This window comes from Anopheles merus, chromosome 2R (assembly GCF_017562075.2).
Source record: "Anopheles merus strain MAF chromosome 2R, AmerM5.1, whole genome shotgun sequence".
NCBI lineage: Eukaryota > Metazoa > Arthropoda > Insecta > Diptera > Culicidae > Anopheles > Anopheles merus.
In genome coordinates this window covers 40,855,591-40,877,110 of record NC_054082.1, presented here as the reverse complement: position 1 = coordinate 40,877,110, position 21,520 = coordinate 40,855,591, and positions in this window count along the sequence as shown.

The window sequence follows — 21,520 nt, the reverse complement described above, 5'->3', positions numbered from 1 at the left end:
CAATGTGAGTGGCTGTTAAGAGTTAAAAGTGTTTTAATTGCGCAAAAGTGCGCTACGCAGACGCATCCTGGCTGATGTGCGCAGTTGTTTGCTGTTGCTAACATGATCACGCCTGTGTGCGAGCTGAAGACATATTGATGCGTTATGGTGAGTTATTTTTGTTTGCTTCTTACATACAGTCGACTTTGGCTAAGAAGGTGATGGGTAAATTTTACAACCTTAAATTCCTTTAATTACTGTTCCATCCATATTTGGTAGTGCGATACCCAATAAACCTTGGATGATCAATTCAAATATAACGCACAACGCTTTCTTATGTTAAAGTATATCTCTTCTGGAAAGAGATAAACAAAACTATCACGACCCTGAACCGTTCAACAAGCTTCACACAGGCTTTCGCTCCCACTTCAATCAACCAACGCCATTCTCCAATGCATACACGACACGCGGGAAATTGCCATGTTTTTCGTTTAATGAAGTATTCAGTAGTAAAATTGTCCCTCCACGCCCAGCATGTCTCGACTTCGGGCTCTTCAACGACTCTCTCCCGCTCTCTTCAACGTTTGCTATTATCGCAGCTTCACGCTGCCTGCCATTCGGTTCGATCGTAAAACCATCAAGCTCCAACAACTCCCGCCGTAAACACGCGCCTGTCTTGCAAGAAAAAAGAGGCTGCAAAAATACGTGATGCATTATGAATTTCGCGCTTACAGCTTCTTCGTAGTAAATTGCGATTTCAACACTCTTCCTACTTAGTTCGAGCAAAGTGGAGACGATATTTCGGGTGGCAGTTGGTTGGATGTGGTAAATCCATGCACCCGCTAAAATGCATTCACCGTACATCCTGTGGAGAGCAAAGGGTCTAACACTCTGCCAAACCACGCTAACCCGAGCTGCAAATCATCTTAATTATTCTTTCGGAACAGTGGCCCATAAAAACACAAACACAACGTACCCCGCTTGCTAGCCAGTGGAGCAAATATCTTCATTACCGGCAAAAGAGATTATTCATTGCAGTATAGCCCGAAGAAATTGGCGAACGATTTGGTTCAGCAGCTTTCCGCAAATCTGTTTCAGTTTATTTTTTTATCTTTTTTTGTGATCCTCTTCAGTAGCGGATAGTTTTCTGGCATTCCAATTTTGGCAGAGAATTCGTTCATCCGGAAGCCAATTAGTGAGCGAATCCGCTAAATATGTTCACTTTTTACGAGTGTAATTTCAAGGCCACAGTTTATCCTGCGCATGAAGCTCACTCGGTTGAGAATACGTGCAGCGCTTTAACCAATTCCATTTATTTGGTCGATTTTTATGAATGAGTTTTTAATGGTTCACAAATTTGCGACTGCAGTCAAATTCAGATTGAGCCAAGTTAATAAGTTTTCCATCGTTTCCAGCAACTCCCAGACCGATTTAAATGGATCTGTTTTATTGCCCAATCACGAGGCTGAACACGGGCATAGCAATTAAACTCGAAGCCAAAATCGATTTTGGGCTAGTCGTGCCTGGAGCTAATACATATTCTAACGTAATGTTTAGCCATTTGGTACTTTGGTCGGTTTGTGCAATTATAATTTGAAAAATTTCCCACAGACACTACGTTTAGAAGGATTATTATTAGCTTGGCGTAGCAATAAGTTTTCATTGCCCGAAATAATTACCTTACTTCATGTTTCCATAGCAGACACATCTGAGACTGTCTGCCAAGGTACTTCACTTTTCGTTGGAATTTTAATTGTTCATCTTTTAAGCACCGTGTACAACGAGCTCATGTCTGTGGCTATTTTTTTTTTTCTAATTTATTTTTTGGCTGTAGTGCGCAATAAAAATTTGAAACGCTTCCCACGAGTAATATCTTTCGCAGGATTGTTATTGATCCACGCCAAAAATGAGTCTTACATTGCTTCAAATAATGATCCTCCTTGATCATCTGTCAAAAAAGGCGCATTTAGATCTGTCGTGCAAGAACGGTACACGAATTTTGAGTTGAAATTTAGATTTATTAACTTTTCGGCAACAGACAAACCAAACTTGAAATGCTGCGCAATGGTATTTGACTAGCCCGATAGCGATCAGGAACATCTGCTGCGATTTCACCACATTCACAGGCAAAAGCATAAACCAAACAGCATGTGTCCCTTTTTCATGTCCAAATAACAATAAAAGCCATCCGCGACGACAACCTCGACTAAACGGCGTGCTCCCTCCTAGCCCAAAACGCCATTCTGCCTCTCTCACGGCAGAGTTTATTATGAGGCCTTTTCTCCCATTATCACCGCGAGTCACAGCCACAGTCGTACTGCAGGATGCCGCGTAAACGTACTGTACTGCTCAATTTTCCCATTTTTTTGTCCTCGCTGTCAGGATCATCGCCGAGACTCGTTGACTCGTTGCCGTTCGATATTTATTATTAGCATCATTAACTGGAAGCCCATTATTACTCGGCTCGGCTCGTTCTTGCTGTGCCCCCCCATCATAGACGATGAACGTTCCACACCAGAGAGTATGGCACGCTCGATACAGCTCGAAAGTAAGCGCACCTAACAAGATTAACTCTCCTCAATTCAAGTATCGTTTTATAATTAACTACACTCGTAAACGCGTAAAAGCTATCGCTTCTGCAGCGAGACATTAAACGGTTGCGTCGTGCACGAGGACAGAAAGAGCAAACAAGCAATCTGTTAAACCGACCCCAGAAAGGAGACGGAAACTCTGGTGGCAGCGGACAGGCAAACACAGAAACGGTTCGCTTTCGGTGCGGAGCGGTGCGTTATTATTTTGATTCATTTGAAGAAAATGAACCCCGAAACGGTGATTAAACGATGCACTCGAAAGGATCTTCCTCCTTTTTTTCCTGGTTATTGTCGTTTGTTTGTCCCTCATCTGCCCAAAATCTGCCACGAATGGCGTATTGACGCAGGAAGCACGGAGGGGAATGGGGACAGCGCGAAAGGACACGAAATCCACCATTCACTTCGCTTAATGATCCACACAAAAGAGCAACAACGGCAGAGCGAAAGCGAGAGAGTGATGATGCTGGATGGGTTTTTCGCTTATCGTACCCCGGGTGTGTACAATTTATAACAATCAAAAACCCGAACCTTCCCAGTGCTTAGGGCTGTCGCGCTGTTAGCTGTTGATCGAGACCCATTTGCCGCTTCTGGTACCGGTTCTTCCCGGTGCGTGCTAAATAGCGACCGGGACTATGCACAATACATAAAGGCTACAGCAGCAAGCAGAACTGGAATGCCATGATGTTCCGACCAGCTCGACGCACGGTCGCAAGCGGCTGGGAAGAATGCTGGAATGGGAAACGACGAGACAGCAGCGGCTGTAGTTAAAAAGCTATTTAAGGGTAATTTTGTTCCAATCGCACAAAAGGTGTAGCACTTGAGCGGTACAAAATGCATGCATGTGGCAATGATGGGCAGCCAGCCATGTGCAAGAATAGGGTGCGATAGTGTGTGCATTGTGTGTCACACCAGTTGATCGTGTCTTTATATGATTAGCAGATGCGTTGAGCAAATCACGATGCTAACATTGCTGCCATTTGGCCATTTGTAGCAGAGTATGGAGCGGAGTAAATTTGATTTGATGGGTTGGGTTTTTTTTCGTTACGCTCCGGAATCCATTTAATGTGATATTTATGTGAGAGCTACAAAAAGCTTTTATCTTTTCGACAATTATTACCAATATATTGAAACAAATGATCATTCCATCTTTTTTTTAGAAGAAAGCAACAATTATATTTACAATTCATTCGCCATCGGTATCCTGTTCATAATTTAGATCTTCTGCATTGGCTTTGTTGTTGATAAATGAATAAAATATTTTAAAGATTGGCAGCTCATCGAGAAAAAAATATTTAAAATATACCAAATACTATTTTAATCTACAACTCAAACCATAAGAATATAAGAAGCAATATGTTATTTCCAACGTTATTTATAACAATTCTAAAATCATGTAAGATAATTTGAAGAATGTATATTTATTTATGCTGAATAAAAAGTCTATTATTCAATGTAAGTCAGACCAAAGTAAAATTAATCAAGATTTGAAGAAACCGAATGACGCTCTTCCTATTCGGTTATGGTCATATACAATCTGATTGGTGAACAAAACAAACATTAATCAGATAGATGCAATAAAAGTAAACAACTCTGAACCAGTTTTCCAGAGCAAATGAAAACCAAGTATTGTTTGCCATAAACTGAGCTATTACAGTTAGTTTCAACATACAATCCATACGGCAAAATACGCAAATGAGTAATGCATTTGCTATTCCATTGTCTAACTATTTCGTAAGTTACTCGCATCGGTAAACAAAAGCCAGCCGATTAAAACGTCTTGTTTGCTTATTAGGCCGACACACGACTAATCAGCGCTCTCATTCGTACCGACCATCATGCTAAATTGAAAACAGAACATGATGCTCCAAGTGATTCATGAAATCGTAGATTGATAAGCTTTCATTAAGCCAGGATTTACGCCATTCGCTCCGTTCCACAAGAGCGTCCTACAATCCGCGCACTTCCATGCGCACATCTTGAATGAATAATGAGCATGCCCGTGAGTGTGGCCGCGCGCACGCTCTCGAAGACGCAATCAATGAAAGCAGATGGCCACATGATCATGATTTCGAATCAGTTTGTTTATTTTGCGTCTCTTTATGATGGTTTGTTGCTAGGGGATATAAATGTAAGAAAAGCGAAAAAAAATCATCTCCCCAATATAGTCGAAACTGGTCAAACAAACAATTAACTCCAAATGTCCAAACTTCTCTCCAGGAATGAAACGAACACACCGACCAGGACACACAATAGGCACTCATCATCATAGGATCGTAGTTTGTTGTGCCAGGTTCCGTGATCCCTCCGATCTACGCCACAGCTAACCGTTGCCTTGCTGCTGCCGGCAATTCATTTCGTCTAGCTTCTAACCGGCTGCTGCCTACCCGGTGTACAAAATGCTAGGACGATGATTAACATTATCGTTATAAATTCGTATGGTAAACACTACCGAAACCGATACACACACAAACACAATCCTGCTAACCTAATGCTCGCCCGTATGGAGGCATTTGTGGTCCCCAGATGACCAATCCTCGCCGAATGAGGAAGCAAACACAACGCGTCCCACCAAACACGAAGAGGGAACACATTTAAGTGAATAGCGTCGTAATGATCGGGAATTATCCGGGCGAAGAGCATCGGAGATAGAATGGCGGCAAACGGATCGGATCACTACTCCACAGTGGATAGAAACCGTTGAGTAACGCTGTACGAGTGCCCAATGAAAGGGAGATAGAAGTGAGATTTAAAATTAAGATTGAATAATCTACGCCCTGCAGACGCAAACTGCTCTCGGTCAACGGGCAGACGGGCGGTGAGAGGCTATGACAAACGTTCGTTCGTTTGTTTGTTTGTTAGCTTCATAAAGTGTGAAAACCATTTGCTGCACGGCAGAGTCAAGGGAGCAGATGACAAAGCGGCAGCGACAAAGACATTATGTGTTTTATGTTGTTATAAAATAATTTAAATAAGCGCTCTTGAGAGTACTTTGATGCTTAATTTTATGTCGAAAATGAGTTACAGATAAATTGCATAAACACTAAGTTACAGGAATAAGAAAAAACTAAAATGAAACAATTTGTATACATTGCATCAACAGTGCCGAGAGGACGCCTCATGCAAGACAGCATTTGTTTAATGAGCTCATCCATCGATGCAAATGCCATCGTTCCTTGCAGTCTGCACTTTTACACAACCCAGCTGCCACTACCAGAACTTACGGGACGGATCAAAACCCTCTGGAATGCAATTGAAACAAGCCAACCAACGGTTAATAGTCGCTTCACTAACAGCTTAATTTGCCGCTGGTGCCAGAAGTAGCGCACATCGTACGTGTTGTTTTACCAGCGCACATTGCCCAAAGGGAAAAGCATTACCGCTACCACCGCCCGGCACTACCGTTTTTTTATATTTGCCCACTCGGATGAGCACATGCAGGCCCGGCTGCACACCATCCGCGAGACTGCAACGGCAAAGATCGTTGCGTTGCAATGCACTCCGACATGCGTTTGCTCAAACAATTAGCGCCAGGTCGCGTTTGAAGCTGAATAATTATATTGTTTGTCCGGTGTTGTGTTGCGCACTATTACAACAATGGCCATTTAGCACGTCATCGCTGCACCTTCGGCTTCGGTCGGTGCGATAATTGTGCCAACGCCGGCACATCCGGCACCACACCGCACCGCACTCGCCGTACGGAGCCGGCAGCGATGCCGCCGGAAGCGGACCACACACACGCCGCCGACCCGCTGGGTGGGTGCGATGGGTGCGCGGCAGCGCGGCTGGTGCTAATTACGTTATTATGTATGTTTGATTTGAAATTATCCAAACGCACCAAAACACAACAAGGGATAAAAGTGTTTCTTGACTTCATGGCCACCGGCGCAGGATCCGGATCCCACGCTTTGATTTTGCTGTAACTGGCTGGCCGCCCGTTCTAAAAGCATTGTTGCTGCAGAACAGATCACATTGAGCCATGCTAATTGTTCCCATCGTTGGTAGATAATGCTTCATGTGAAAGCGGGGAAAACGAATAAAAAGTTCTCATGTATTGAAGTTTTTTATTTGTTTTGCCAATTCCACAGGCTTACAGAGTTTTTATGTTTTTATTAATTAACATGGATCTGCATTTTTATCATTTTTCCATAGTAAGTAATGCAAATATTTGCCTACCACTGTACCATAATATTTAGTTATAACTTTATTTTTGTATTTCAAAAGATCTGCATTTGACTGTTTTATTTATGTTTTGATTTATTTTATTTACTACTTTTTTTATAAAATATTGTTCTGGAGCCGGTCTCATGGTACAGTCGTCAACTTGTACGACTTAACAACATGCCCGTCATGGGTTCAAGCCCCAAATAGACCGTGCCGCCATACGTAGGACTGACTATCCTGCTATGGGGGGAAATCAATAAGTCACTGAAAGCCAACCCCACAAGTGGGTTGGCAGGCTTTGACCGGCATCGGTTGTTGAGCCAAACAAGAAGAAGAAGAAGATTGTTCTTCAGTATAACATACATGAAAATAATATGTCAGAAGTATGCATCACAACATCTCAAGGATTGCCATATTTCTTTTTTTCATGTGTTTAAACATATCAAATATGTTTAATATTATTCTTCGATGTACAAAACGTTGCCTCTTTTTGCTTACCTGTTTATCTCCTTTCCTTTCTGCTTAGAATAAAAACCTTCTTGTTATGCCGCATACAATTATAACAACAAAAAACACCGAGACAGGGCCCTTTTAACAATATTCAATTTGTCCCTATCGATCCAACGCCTTGTTTCCATAATGACAGTAATCGATCAACAAATTTGCTGGCCAATTTACGCCGCACGTTAGCTGCAGGCTCGGCCACGATCGTCCACTGCACTTGGAAGAAACAAGGGCAAGGTGTGCGCAGTAATAGGATAAAAACTCAATTTCAGTCCTTTCGATCGATAATGATATTAATCACCGGCCACAGGGAGATGATTGCTTCGGTCTCGTTTACCACAGCGTGGTTCAACACATACATTATGATTGTTTTCCTTTCCTTTCTTTCTAAGTGATCGTCCGTTTGTAGGACGACATTCCCACGAAGGTTGCACACTTACTGGAGAGCCACATTGGCAATCAGCATGACAGGCAATATTTAGCCACTTTCTGTTGATAAGGCAACGAATGAACACAGGCTGCGCCGGCTTATCATCACTGACTCGGTGCAGTTTACCATCAATCGATCGGGCACGCCGATCTGTGACACTCCGGTTCCTTGGCTCACTTTCGATCGCTTGTTTCGACATACACGCTCGCTTCACTCTGCGCACCAGACGCAAACCATTTCAGTGGGTTATCGCTGGTGCATAAAACTGATAATTAGTGTCAATTTGATTGAACTTACGGTCTTAATTATTCAATCGTGCCGCCGACTCATTCCATGCTCCAAGGCTGATTCATGGCCGGATCGAGTCACTTCTGTTACGATTCATTTAGCTCAGGTTGTACAGCGAAATATTTTTTTATCGTGATCCATTTAAAACTTGCAGCTCATAAGAGAGAGAATGCTAATTATTTAAAACATTTAACACTTAAATGAACATTGTTTTGCCTTAATTTACACTAATATTTGTATTGTGAAACATAAAATAATTAAATTCTGTTCAAATGACCTTAGAAATCTCTAGGACCGTTTCTAAAAACGGATGTGACCATTTCACCCTATCCCAATTCGTTCATCTTTTTTAAAGATTAGCATCGCCTAGCGAAGAATTTTGAATCTGTGAGCGGTAGTATTCAAACGTTTCGCCACGTGTGGTTGAATTTCAACGTCTTGACGTTGTGTGGGCACGAGCCAAGAAAAACAACTATTGAAATGTTACAATTTTGTGATCCGAATCCGAACACAAGCAAAAACTTCCCATCTCCATTTCCAACAAAAAGGGAAAGCGGTGACGTCACGCCGACCGCCCTGGCCACGGTCAAGACTTTGAACTGCTCCGAAATGATTAATTGAGCATGAGCTAATTAGCGTAAATTAGAGGAAAAATTGAAATTCCTGCACGATGTTGGCAGAAGTTGGGCAGACTTGTTTCGGAGTTTGATAAGCTTTACCATTTTTTTGACCCGATTTTCAGCCTTATTGGAACGGTATTTTTGTGCGCAAGTTGGAGTTTGCTTTTTTGTCGCACGCCTGCAGCGCTGTACACTGATAGAACCCGGACATACAAGCGTGCTATTTGATAAGCACCGTACAGAGCGCTCTATTTTTGATGACAGATTATGCGTTGTGTCAAACCATTTTTGCCTCGTGCACAACCCGATCACCGTGACGATCACAACCAGGGGCATGAAAATGTTTTCAGCCATTCCGCTGGCGGCATTTCGTTTGGCGGCAATCATGAAAGAAACGTCGGACTACAATTCACACTGACAATATTGACTAATAAAAGCGAGGTAAAATCTCGATCATCACTACCCAAAACAACACACCATTCAACAGCATTTGCTAGACCGACTGTTTACTCTACTCACTCGGATTAATTAATACCCGTGCGCGGGTAACATGACCGAAACAGGACACCATTTATGAGCATCTAATATGGCAATAAACCTTTGCCTTTAATAGAACCGCAATAAGCTGTTTTCAATCAACATTTGATACTCTTTAAATGCTGGAAACTTTAACGACAAAAAACCTTTTGATGATAGTGATGATTCAAAACAGTGCATTTAATAATCTTGTTTGTGACTCACAAAGTGGCTCAGAAGTTCCAGTTTTTTTTTTTTGTTATTTCTCGTGCAATTAATAAGGAGAGGCAAAGAGCGAAAGATCAATTTGGAAAAAATAAGAAACGCAATTTTTGCGATGAAAACTGAAACCGATTAACCTCCACGGTCAATGTGTGAACAATTTTGATTCATTTCATTTAAAACAAAACGAACATCCAACACCGAACAACAGCTGCAATCTTCGAATGTGGCAAATCAATTCATAAAAGCAAAACGATAAGCATAATTTTCACAAATTACTATTCTCTTTAATATGAACAAAAAAGCGGTTACGAAATTAATACGTTCAAACGAGTGTGTGTGTGTGTGTGTGTGTGTGTGTGTGTGTGTGTGTGTGTGTGTGTGTGTGTGTGTGTGTGTGTGTGTGTGTATAAACGAAGGAACCCTGGACGGACTACGATGTTCGATTGACCAGTGTGAAACATAGCTGGCCTTACCGTATTCGTCGAAGGGCCAGCGCAGGGTAACGATCAATTTTCCCGCGATCACAAATTTAATAACGTAATTTTATGGTCGATGATCACAAATTGCAACACCGCAAACGATTGATTTCTCATTTATTTTTGCAGGTTGCTCGAAAAGATCCACACTCTCTCCTGTTTGAACTTCTTATACCTAAAGCTCGTTCCGACTACAGCTTTGATCATTATCTGTTGTATGAGATTATCAAAAAAAATTTAGTGATGTTAGTTAACAATTGAATTATTAAAACTATACATACGATTTCCTTACGTATCCACATTTTAGTACATTTATTTTAATTATTGTATCCCTAATAACATAGTAAAATTATCAATATATCTACTTTTTTTCCTTTGAAACAAGGCCATACCCAAACAAAAGTTGTTGAACATTTATCATTCAGCTTTTCTTTGTTATATACTAAACTGAACTTCTTTTCAAGCCTGCTTCTGAAACGATCACCAATCTCGTCAACCAAGTGCTGCACCGCACTGTCCGTGCGTTGCAAAGCGAGCTTACTATTAGGTTCACTTGAGCGACAGTCATCATAACCAACAGTCAATCCGTTATCGCATGCCTACGTTTAATGGGCCGGCAAAAACTGTGCAACCTTCACTTTCACAGCACCTCGGCAATTTTGCTCTTTCTCGCCCTCCGTTGAACCGTTGCACGCTAAATTACTTATCCTGTGCACATCGTGGCACCGTGGCACCATGGCACGGCTGATTACAGTGATCAAAGTTAATGATTTTATATAAATTTTTCAACACATTTTTGATTGCACCGATAGGAAGCACGAACCCGTACAAGCGTATAGTGCCGCAGCACACCGCCCGTATCAGTCAAGTTTTTGAAGCTGAAGTAGAGAGCGGGAGAGTGAAGACTAAGGCGAGGGATGGAGATGAGATGGTGGTGGCAGTTGTGATAATGACGATAAATCGTTTGGCTCTATCTCTTTATCACTACGCGGCAGTTATTTTGAGTTTAGCACAACACACCCCACGAAAAAAACCTTTTCCCGCTAAGAAATTATCCCCTACTTCGTCGTCCAACATTTCGTAACGCAGTGCGAGGAGTTGAGAAAATTGCGGAAGCTGTCGCTTTAGCGAGGTGCCTCATTTCATGGACACAATCAGTGATTTGCGTTACACACAGTTTGATTGGAAAATCGCTTCATAAGCTGCCCGATTATCGTCATTTCAACTTTAACGTATCGGAATATCAAGCTCAAATCGAGCAATAACTGCTTTCTAACATCATGCGAAAGAAAATGTAAAACAAAAAAAAATTATATGCTTTCTTCACTCTGCGGGAGCTGCAATTCTTGAGGTATTGAAACACTCTTGAGGAAAGTTTTGTGAAAAAACATTCAGTAGTACATAAGCCTGAACAGAAGTAATGCACCATCTAACTATGTACAATGTCATGCAAATCACAATCCGTCAAGAATTGACGGAGCGTCCTTCTAGATGGCACATGGGCAGAAAAACAAATTTGTAATCAACGTAGAGCAGAAAAATACGAAACACATTATCGAACCATACTTTACCAACCTCCAAAGTCATAAATCACCAATCCTTTCCCTTCTCGATCTTCACGATCTACGCATCTACCTTATGCGTCTAGGATGACAGACAATAGCATAAAAACTTAATCTATACCTATCCAACCAAGAGAAGAAAAAAAGTTTCATATGTGTTCCCGAACACTTTTCGCACCCCCTGCGACGCTTCTTATGCTCCACGGGGTGTCAACTGTCCCATTCTCGAAAGGCGTTACATCTAATTATTACATGACCGCCCACCAAAACTCGTTCCGAGTCACAGCATATCCGTTTGGCTTTCCCCCGCAGAGGGCCACCCTTCGTCTCGATCCGGTACGGTTTGCTAATCCGCTTAGCAATGGGATCGCTGATTGGATTATCGGCTGACCCGGCTTACCACACCAGGAAGTCAGCAAGTCGGGTTATCACGTGCCATATTGACCACCTTGGTAGGGCAAATATTTTGCACACAACGCCTTGCAGTGAGCTTTGTGAAATATTGTGAGAAAAAAACTCTCTACACACTCTTCTCAACGCAAGCTTACGATGGGCATAAGATAAAGGGACAGGTAGACGTCGTCGTCGTCGTCGTCCAGGCGTACAGAGACCATAAGTTTGGCTAGTCTCGACCGCCTAATGATGAGTTATTGGACACCCTGTTCCAAAACTATGACTTTGCGTTTAAACACTCGTAAATTTGCTATCTATTCTCAATCAATTCGACAACATTGGGCAACCTTTCTGCCACGATAATGCGCCTACGTTGCTCCCGAAATCCAATCCTGCTTGCTCTGTTTGTGTGGCGATGCGGGCAAACGTGGTGGCGAACATCCAGTAGCCAAATCGATTGAAACTAGCAACACTTTTTACCAAAGCGAGAGGATGAATAAATCAACGCTTATCTGCTTCCGAAAACAAAAAACCTAACCTGTTTGAACACACAAGCCGCTGCTGCTCGTCCATGGAAACCAAACCGGAACGATCGCAGGCAAATTAGAAAACTCGACATCACAGACAGCTTCTAGAGACACCGTCTCAAAGCACTGTCCCGTGAGCCGAGATGGTCTAGATTTTCAAACAGCTTACACACACGGGTGCCTTACCCTGCCTGTGCGGGCCACAATTTGGGGAAGCGCTCATTAACATCAAAATAGTGCCGTATCGGTTATTCATACCTAATAATTTATGAATTTATTATTTCAAGCCCGCGCGACGATCGTGGCTGATCGCGGGCAGGGCAGAATATAAGAGCAACCCACGAATGACACGGACTCTTTGCCTTACGCTGTCTGACTGCGATAATGCTCAAAGGGGGAGCAGCGACCCAGCAGTGCTGCCGCGAGCAATAAATCAATGAGAAGTTATTAGCTTCATGTTGCTCGGTTGGGCTTTGCTTCTGAACGAACAGTCGCCAACGTCTTATGGTGTATATGTGCACACAGTGAAACTTTTTATGACGCGTGTCCAAACGACATCCAGAAGCGCTGAAAGCGTCGAGTCCGGATCGTGAGGGTGCCCTCAACTGCAGTCAAAATGCAGCCATAAACGTATTATCGCATGTGGCGATCTCATGTTGGGACGATTCAGAGTTCGGGAATAAAGCAATTATAGTGCCCTTACAAATACGACTCACTAATTATGAAGATAATGCGCTATAAGTTATCGAATTTGATTTTTTTCATTCGTGCTTATTTACATCCAGCAATCTTTTTCTCAGATCGTTTAAGAAAGGATTTATGTTATTCATGAAGAAATAAGGGTCATGATACCAAACATAATGCGAAAAGATGCAAAACAATGTCAATAATACGATTGTCTTACAAACTATGGCCAGGTGTCGATTAACTATTTGTTAAAGTAGTTGATAGATTTTGCGTTATTATTTCCAGGATAGCATGATTCGTTTAATCACTATCGAACATTGAAGTAATTAAAATTGTAGTTGAAGAACACATATAAGCGAACACATTAGATGGTTTATTAAATTTCCTCCGTGTTCAACATGGCTGCAACGAGTTCGAATATATTATAGACATAATGGAAGAAGAGTAATTTACAAATGTTAAGTCATTTGATAACTTAAGACAATTAAAAATATTCTTCTAAACCGCTTGTTAAGAAAATACTTCTTCAAATGTTCTTAAAAATAAAAAAAAGTTGATGATAAAATCTTCCTTTTTTAAATACGAAAAGAGTCACTATACCCTTACTTTCTTGTACATCTTTCCAGTGGGCCAACCAATTTCTATTATATGCGAAATATGACACACAAATTTCGCCTACCTTCACGACAAACACGATCACACCTTCGCTTCCAACGCCAGTCCCTGGCCAGTCGTGCCGCAGGTAATCGTAAACAGTTGAACTCGGAAAAATTGTTTCCTAACCCGTGCCCCGTGCACTGATAAATCTTTCTCTCTCCTTAACCCTAAAGGAAGCCCTCGAACGTGCATCGGCGAGCATGGTAAACAGTACTCAATTGCTCAGTTACACAGCTATGAACATTTTGTGTTAAAAAGTTTCAACAATGTCCCCGTTTTCCACTCCCGCACCCCAAACAGTTTCCATTTCTGTTTTAACCACCGAGTTGGCCACACCATCCACGATTTTGCGCTCGCGTCCGATATAACAAAAAACGACACCGCTAAACTCCAAGAGACGTCAAGTTGGCAGCATGGCTATAATGTCTTTATTAACTGGCGATACCTTTTTCACCCGCTTGCCAACCTCTTTGTGCAATTTATTTGTTTTCCATTTCCACCCTATCCTCACGACTCACCCCTGTGCGTCCTCGCAGGCCTGTTTCTCCTTCCCACCAGAAGCTGCAGCAACACTCCCTGGACCAACAAACATTACTTTGCCTACCGCAGTTCGATGCTGAAGCGTGGTGTGCCTCTCCCAGTGCAAAAATGCAACCTTCAGACACGGCGCGCACGCTAGCACGCTGTTGATCGAGCGGGTTTTGTCGCCCCTGATTATGAAAATGTGCTGCATGTATATTTGAATATGCACCGAGTCAATACTAAACTGGAATTGCGGCCTCTCCTGCTTCACAGAGAACTCCATCCATTTCTCGGATTTTTTTACAGTCCCACTTAGCTTATTGGATGTTAAGGCTGTACAGAAAAGTACTGAAATAATACTATTACGTTAATTGAAACATTCCTATGTGTGTGGAGAGCACATCCTAGCTTAAAAGTATGTGTTTGTTTCGAAGTTCAAATCGGTTCCAACGCTGTGCAAACTCCAGCCAGTCGGATTCAAGCATTTTTCACGCTACAGCTTTGTCTGTTGCCTCCCTTAAGCATCTCTCCCTAACCCTAAAGCCAAGCCCGGACAACCAAGACACCATTTTGAAAGTCACCAATGTTCCATCGACTGGTTTATGATTTATTGGGCACGACTTTGCATTCATTTCATGTAGCAGTTTATGCTGAAGCGCAAACGATACATCGCTTGTTTATCGATGCTTTTCACTTCGCCCAAGTGTACGCTCTTTCGCTCTACGGCTCTTCCGTTTTTATGCGCTCTCTGGAATTTCCCTCAAAACAGCTAATCGTACGACCTCAGTAAAAAAAAAAAAAAAAAAAAAAAAAAAAAAAAAAAAAAAAACATAATGGACAGTTCAGGATGCCTGCATTATTATTTGCGTTATTATTGCCTTAATCTCTTTCCACTCTGCAACGTTCTCAATCGAGCTGCAATCGGGTTCTCGTTCGTGAGGCGATTGGTGATATAAACAACAATCGTAATAACATTACCAAAACGGGCATATCATATATACGGCATGCAGGTTCGGAACGATCCGACCGGGTAGGATCGAGCAGGATCCCAACCGGACAATACGGCATGATAAATATGCCAACATCAACCAGCCCCGTGCGTTCGGCCGTGAAAACCGGGAAGGTGAAAACAATTTGCAAGCTTATTCATAAAACGATTGTTTTCTCGTTGACACTTATGCACGAAGAGCGGAAAACAATGACCATTATTGCGTTTGCATTCAGATCGAGTGAATGCATTGATTTCTTTTTTTTGTGAAGGATTATGCTACTCTTGCATGATTGCGACTCGATCTTGCATTTTTATGGTCTTTTGCATGCTGCCAAACATTATTCATGAAAATGATTGTTTGGCGCCAGAATGGAGCAATGGTGTTAGTATGAAGAATAACGCATCGAAAGACATCTACATGATGCTATCAACGCATTACTATGGTATATAGCTTAACTTCAAATTCGTTTAATTATTTTTATAAAATTATAAAATTGTAGTAAAATATTTCATTGTTTGTATAGTACTAGTTAATTTTGATTAGATCATAGGCTCATATGAAATAAATCTCTAGCTCCATCCATGCGCGAAAGCTCGAAGCCCTTGTCAAATATGGCTTAAAATGATAATGTCTTGATGATTATGACAGAGTTTTAGGGCAGTTTGTCGTATTGCATGCATAACTGAACAAGGAATTTAGATTGTATATTTAAATCACAATGAATCATTCTAAATATTGAAATAATATTTCAAGTTTCGAAGCATCGTCAGCAAGTGGAAAGATAACGTGGAAATCAAAATGGCGTTTATCATATAATTTCAACACCTTCGGTTATACCACTAAACTCAAACATAATATTTCCTTATGCTTTGAAAAAAAAAAAAGAAATGCAACTGGTTTAAAATTACATACTGCAAGTTTATTTTAAGGAAAACCAATTCAATTAGAAGATAGTCTTCCAAAAATACCTGGGATTAGGTGATTAGCAAATTGTCAACATTTTTTCAACTGTTTTTAGTCATATCATATGTTTTAATGGGTGCAAAAATTGGGTTTGAAGTGTTCAATATCAGAGTTTGGAGTTTTTGTTGGTGTGCAACAGTGGTATCTTCAGAATCAGATCAGAAATCAGATTTTTAAATTATTCGTAATTTTTCTGCTTGTAATTATACTATTTTTTAAACAATAATGATGAATACTAGAAACACATATCATGAGTATTGCGATTTTATCTGTCTCAAACATTTGAAATACTTTAGCTTTTCGCTTAAGTGTGCAACAATTGGCAAACTACCCTAAATAATAGAATACTAACTTAAATGTGGTTACCAACGCCATTGACATATACTTCCTGTCTTTTTTTTTTTTAATTTAATCTATAATTAATTTAAATAATGAAGTACTTGGACATATAATTTAACAATCAAATAACTATTCACCCGCCTTCCCTTAGTTTACTCACATAAACTGTGCTTTAAATGCACCCCCATCGCTTTCATTGCTTAGATTGTTTGAATTACCCAGGTTATAAGTTTCCTTCTTAAAATTTATCGAGCAACCATCCGAAAAGTCAAACTTAAATTTGAGTCTGTTTATTAAATTGCCAATAAAACAACACTGACAGCTGTCGTCAAGTTATTTGTAGTGGAGCCTGCCTCAAGCGCATCATTCTCTTCGTAAACATTAAACGGGTAACCATCTCTTCCAATCTCTTCGCAAACATTAAACGGGGAACCATCATTAAACCATGCTCATTACGCTAATCCACCATCCGCTTGCTGCTAGAGCGTGAAAATCGAGCCAACTTACATCCACATTCCGAACACTTTACTGTTTGAGATGTTTTACAGCGGAACGTGGTATAGCCCGAAACAGCTATAAATCAATCAGCAGTGAAACAGCTTCAAAGATATACATAACGAAGTCCTGCGTTCAGTACCGACCAAAAACTGTTTAACCAGGACCGTGCACCGACACTCATACAGTAACGCTTGTTTTTTTTTTGTGCATATTTCAAAGCATTTTCACTCAATTAGATTTCATACTCTACCCCCTCCTTCAAACTGTTCTGCTCATTATCGATTCGAGAAAGTGAAAAATAATCGCCAAAAGTCAGTTCAAAGTTTACCGTGACTTTGTCGGGTTTTTATTTCTTTCACGCTATTTGTTGTTGTTCTTGCAGCACCCAAAGCTGCCGCTTGAATTTGTCTTGTCTTCTTAAGAGCAAAGATCGCACCAATCCCGAAGAAGCAACAAACTCGCCTCATTCTACCCCTGCCGCAAGGCACTCTTTCGTAAGCAGATTACAAATTTTGCTTCACTACAATTTTACAATCACCCCTAACCCCTGCAACCGTTGAACGAGGGAACAAACCCCCCGGACAAATCCCGCTTGCTAATGTTTGCTGCTGCATGTGCGTTGCCGGTGAACGGTTGTGGAAAGCCGTGAGGCAACCCTAACGAGATAACAACAAACTTAAATTGGATTTAGTGATCAACTTAGGTTTAAGCGGGCTGTAATCCTGTCTTGTTGTCGATTCTATCCTTTTTTTTTCCCGCCCACACATTCCGGACTCCGTTCGTTCGTGTCCCATTTGACCTATCGCCGAATGCGCGTTCAATGGGTGAAGCTCACGGCAGTGTAGTAGCGAACCAAAGGGATTTTCACATCAAACGGTTTAAGATTTTTAACAACCATTTCCAATCGCGTCCCACCACTCCAGTCCGCCAAAGCGGCGATACGCATACATCAACATTCCACATCGCGAACGGCGCTTCATTTGGCAAGCGGTCGTCGCGACCGCAAAAACAATCGTCAATTGTCGGAGGGATTAGGTTCGCGAGAAAATCTTTTTTTTTTTCAGTGTACAAGGTTTTTTTAGTCGTAAGCGTGATACACTTCGGGGCACAATTATGCTCCGAGACAAGCAAAAAGGGGTAAAAACAAAACAAAAATGGATCGGCAGCCGTCAGCAGAACGAGCGAACGGGCAAACGGGCAGGAAAAGGAGCAGCCCACTACAATCAACCCTCCGGAGGCAACAAATAACGGGCACGAACGAATGTCTTAATTTGATTTAATGGTTATGTTTATGGTATGGTTGTTATGTCAAGGTGCTCCAAGCAAAAACGAAACGAAATAAAACAGCCCCAGAATGCCATTCCAGCGCACCAACCGAACGGCCTATGTGCAATCGAACGAGTATGAATTGATCTCCTCCACACGATCGTGCCTAACGCTCACACAACCACGCTCACGGTCCAATCGCGGCGCACCAGCAGCACTCCCTCTACAAACCGCGAAAGCTCCAAAGCTTACCTCCCCACACTTAGCTGCTTATATACTTCGGGCCACCAAACGCATCTATGTATAATGGTCTTGTTCCCCTCTTCTGTGGATGCTCTTGATACGATCAGCATCTCGCGATGTTTCACCAACACACGCATGCCTGCTTCCCGTACAGAGCTGTGTACGTGGTCACAGATCGATGCTCCACCTTGTTATCACCCCGTTTGAAAACGAGCTGAGAGAGATAGAGAAACACGAGAAGAAGGGGAAGGTGTGTCAGCCCTATCGGGCAGGGCGCGAAGTTGCACGCTTCAACGCGATCGATGGCTGATCGGCGGTAACGAACGGCCGGAAGGTGCAGCGAGAAATGATCTTCCCATCAAGCCCATGGCTACGCTACAGCAATGGCGCTTTGACGCTAAGAGTGCTACAAATTGCACCCTCTCCAGCATACGCACACACAGCGATCGCAACTAAAGTTCACATGATCGGGCAGCCAATCGATGTGCATCTTGGATGGGGGCAGCAGTGAAACCGTTGGAAGCAGTGGCGCAGAACATATGCAATTGATCGGTGTAAGCATAGCAGCTCACGATGGTGCAGTTGAAGTAATTGAAATTGAGCTAAACATAATTAACTATAGCGCTAATTATAGTAACTCTTGTATTGGACTTACTGATAGTTCCTCACAGCAACTAAATATATATTTAACAATCAGATCCGTCAAAGAGTTTAAATAAACCTTGAATTAATTAGAAAAATCCTAAAATTGAAATAACATTTGTCTCTTATGAATTCGAATTTCTTGTGCAATTAGTTGTTTGATAATTAAAGCATTGTTTTAATGCATCAAATTGAAAATTCCAAAGTATTTCGAAGTTTTAAGTCAGATCAATCAACGTTTTTGACATATATAAATTGCACATGATTTAAGTTCATAATGACAGTGTGTATGTGTGTGTTAATATGTTTAACATGTTATAAAACAAATTAAGACACTTACATGCGGCGGTATCATGGTACAATCGTAAACTCGCTTGGCTTAATAGCATACTTGTCATGAGATCGAGTCTCATATGGACCGTCTTCCGTGGCAATGGTTTGACTATCCGGCTGCGCAGTATTAAATAAATCTTGAAACCCTATACATAGCACGGTATGTCCGCATATGACGTTTTACTTACGCCAAGTAGAAGAAGAAGAAGATATTGTGATAAGTGTGTTAACATGACATGAGCTGACTGACTGACATTGTGAGCTTGCAAACGATGTTTTTTTAGTCAGTATATAATATTCAAAAATTGATTTCTGTTTCTTTAGAATAAAAAAAAGATATTCGTCATTTTCAATGATTATTAATTTATAATTAATTTTGATTCATTAATTTAATTCAATTTTCTTCTTTTCCTGAACAACGAAAACGAGGTGTTTCAAAATAAACTGCTTTTTATCACATTGCTTCGGCTAAAATAGTTCAACGTTATCAGATTTTTTCGTGCGATCCAATGGTTACAATACTGTTCAAGTTTTCGGAAGCAATTCCACGTTAAGTTTTCTATGGTTACATGTAAACATATAATCTGCAGTAATTTTACACATTTTGGTACGATATTCAGATATATTTACTTATTCCTTAATATTCTTCCATTATGTTAAGTTATGAAAAATATATATGCGTTTTTATTTTCATTTTTCTTCTTCATATATCAGTAAACTATTTCAATTAAACTACGAAAATGATTAACGAGAATGATTAGCATCTCTCTCGATCACTTTTCCATAAAACAAATTATATGGAACTTCTACGCTCACACACGATTAGCACTTGGAATGTTTGGATACGATATTTATTTATTTAATTATTCATTTCGACAATTTTAAGGTCAGGTATTACATAGACTATGAACCTTGTCACTTACTTCTATATGCTAAAACTAATCTTGCCTATTATCTATTTCCGCTCTACTTTAATCACTACCATCTTAACATCGGTGAAATTATTTTTTTATATAATTCTTCACAATAAATGGAGAAGGATGGTAATTGTACAAGACAACCTTTCATCTACATTATGCTTATTTCATTTCACTTCTATTCTTTGCATTCTCACTACTAACTCCCTCGATTGCCTTCCATCGATTGGCAACGAGCCCACGCATTCAGCATTCTCGAACAACGCATTTTGTCTTACCTTAAGCGCCTTATTAGGCGTCCACACATGAGCGATCGCATGAGTGAAATCGCATTCCGTTCAGCATGTCAGTACACACTGATTGCATGCTTATGTTAAACTGGTGAAGCGTACAACAAAAGGAAGCAAAACATGCTCCTCCCCGCACCGTCCCAGTCAAATAAAATGATGACAATTTCCCTATCTCTCTTGACCGATCGAATGATTTATTTTATTTTATTGTAAGGCACTATTATTTTTACTAATTGGCATATTTATATTGCTTTATAATGATCTTTATGCAGAGCACGGGCGCTGCGAACGGTGAGACTCGTGTGTCCCGTGTGCTTCGAACGCATTGGAAAACGCAGGAAAAAGGTACGAAACGGAACTCAATTCCAAATCCGTTACTCCCGGGACGCAGGAAAACAAAGGTCGCGGCTGGACGGCGGGCTTAAGACGAGCTTCGGCGACAAACGTGGACGCAAGGGGTGTCACTCTCGCTGGCTCAACAATAGCGATTAAACTGATACGATTACACGACTCATACCATCGGCGAGCCAGCCAGCCAACCATGAAACACAGTCACCGAGATACTATTGTTATGGCTTCAAACTGCAACACAGGCGGGAGAAGGGAAGCGGGAAACCTCGGGAAAGGATTGCATCCTTCGAGCATAAGTAGCGAAAGCGTTAACACACACACACGCTCTGCTCTGCTACTACCTGTCCGATGCAGAAGTTCGTTAGAATAATTTATGCAGCGGATCATGCGCTGTTTCCGTCACCCTTTTTCCAGCGTTCTGGCTTCCCAACAGCAGCGCTGGGCGGGTGCAACTGCCGTCTCTCCTGTCGTGGATATTCAGGTTTTTACCATCCATTCAACAAAAGCCCTCAGCGCCGGAACACAAGCCACGTACACGATTGATTGAT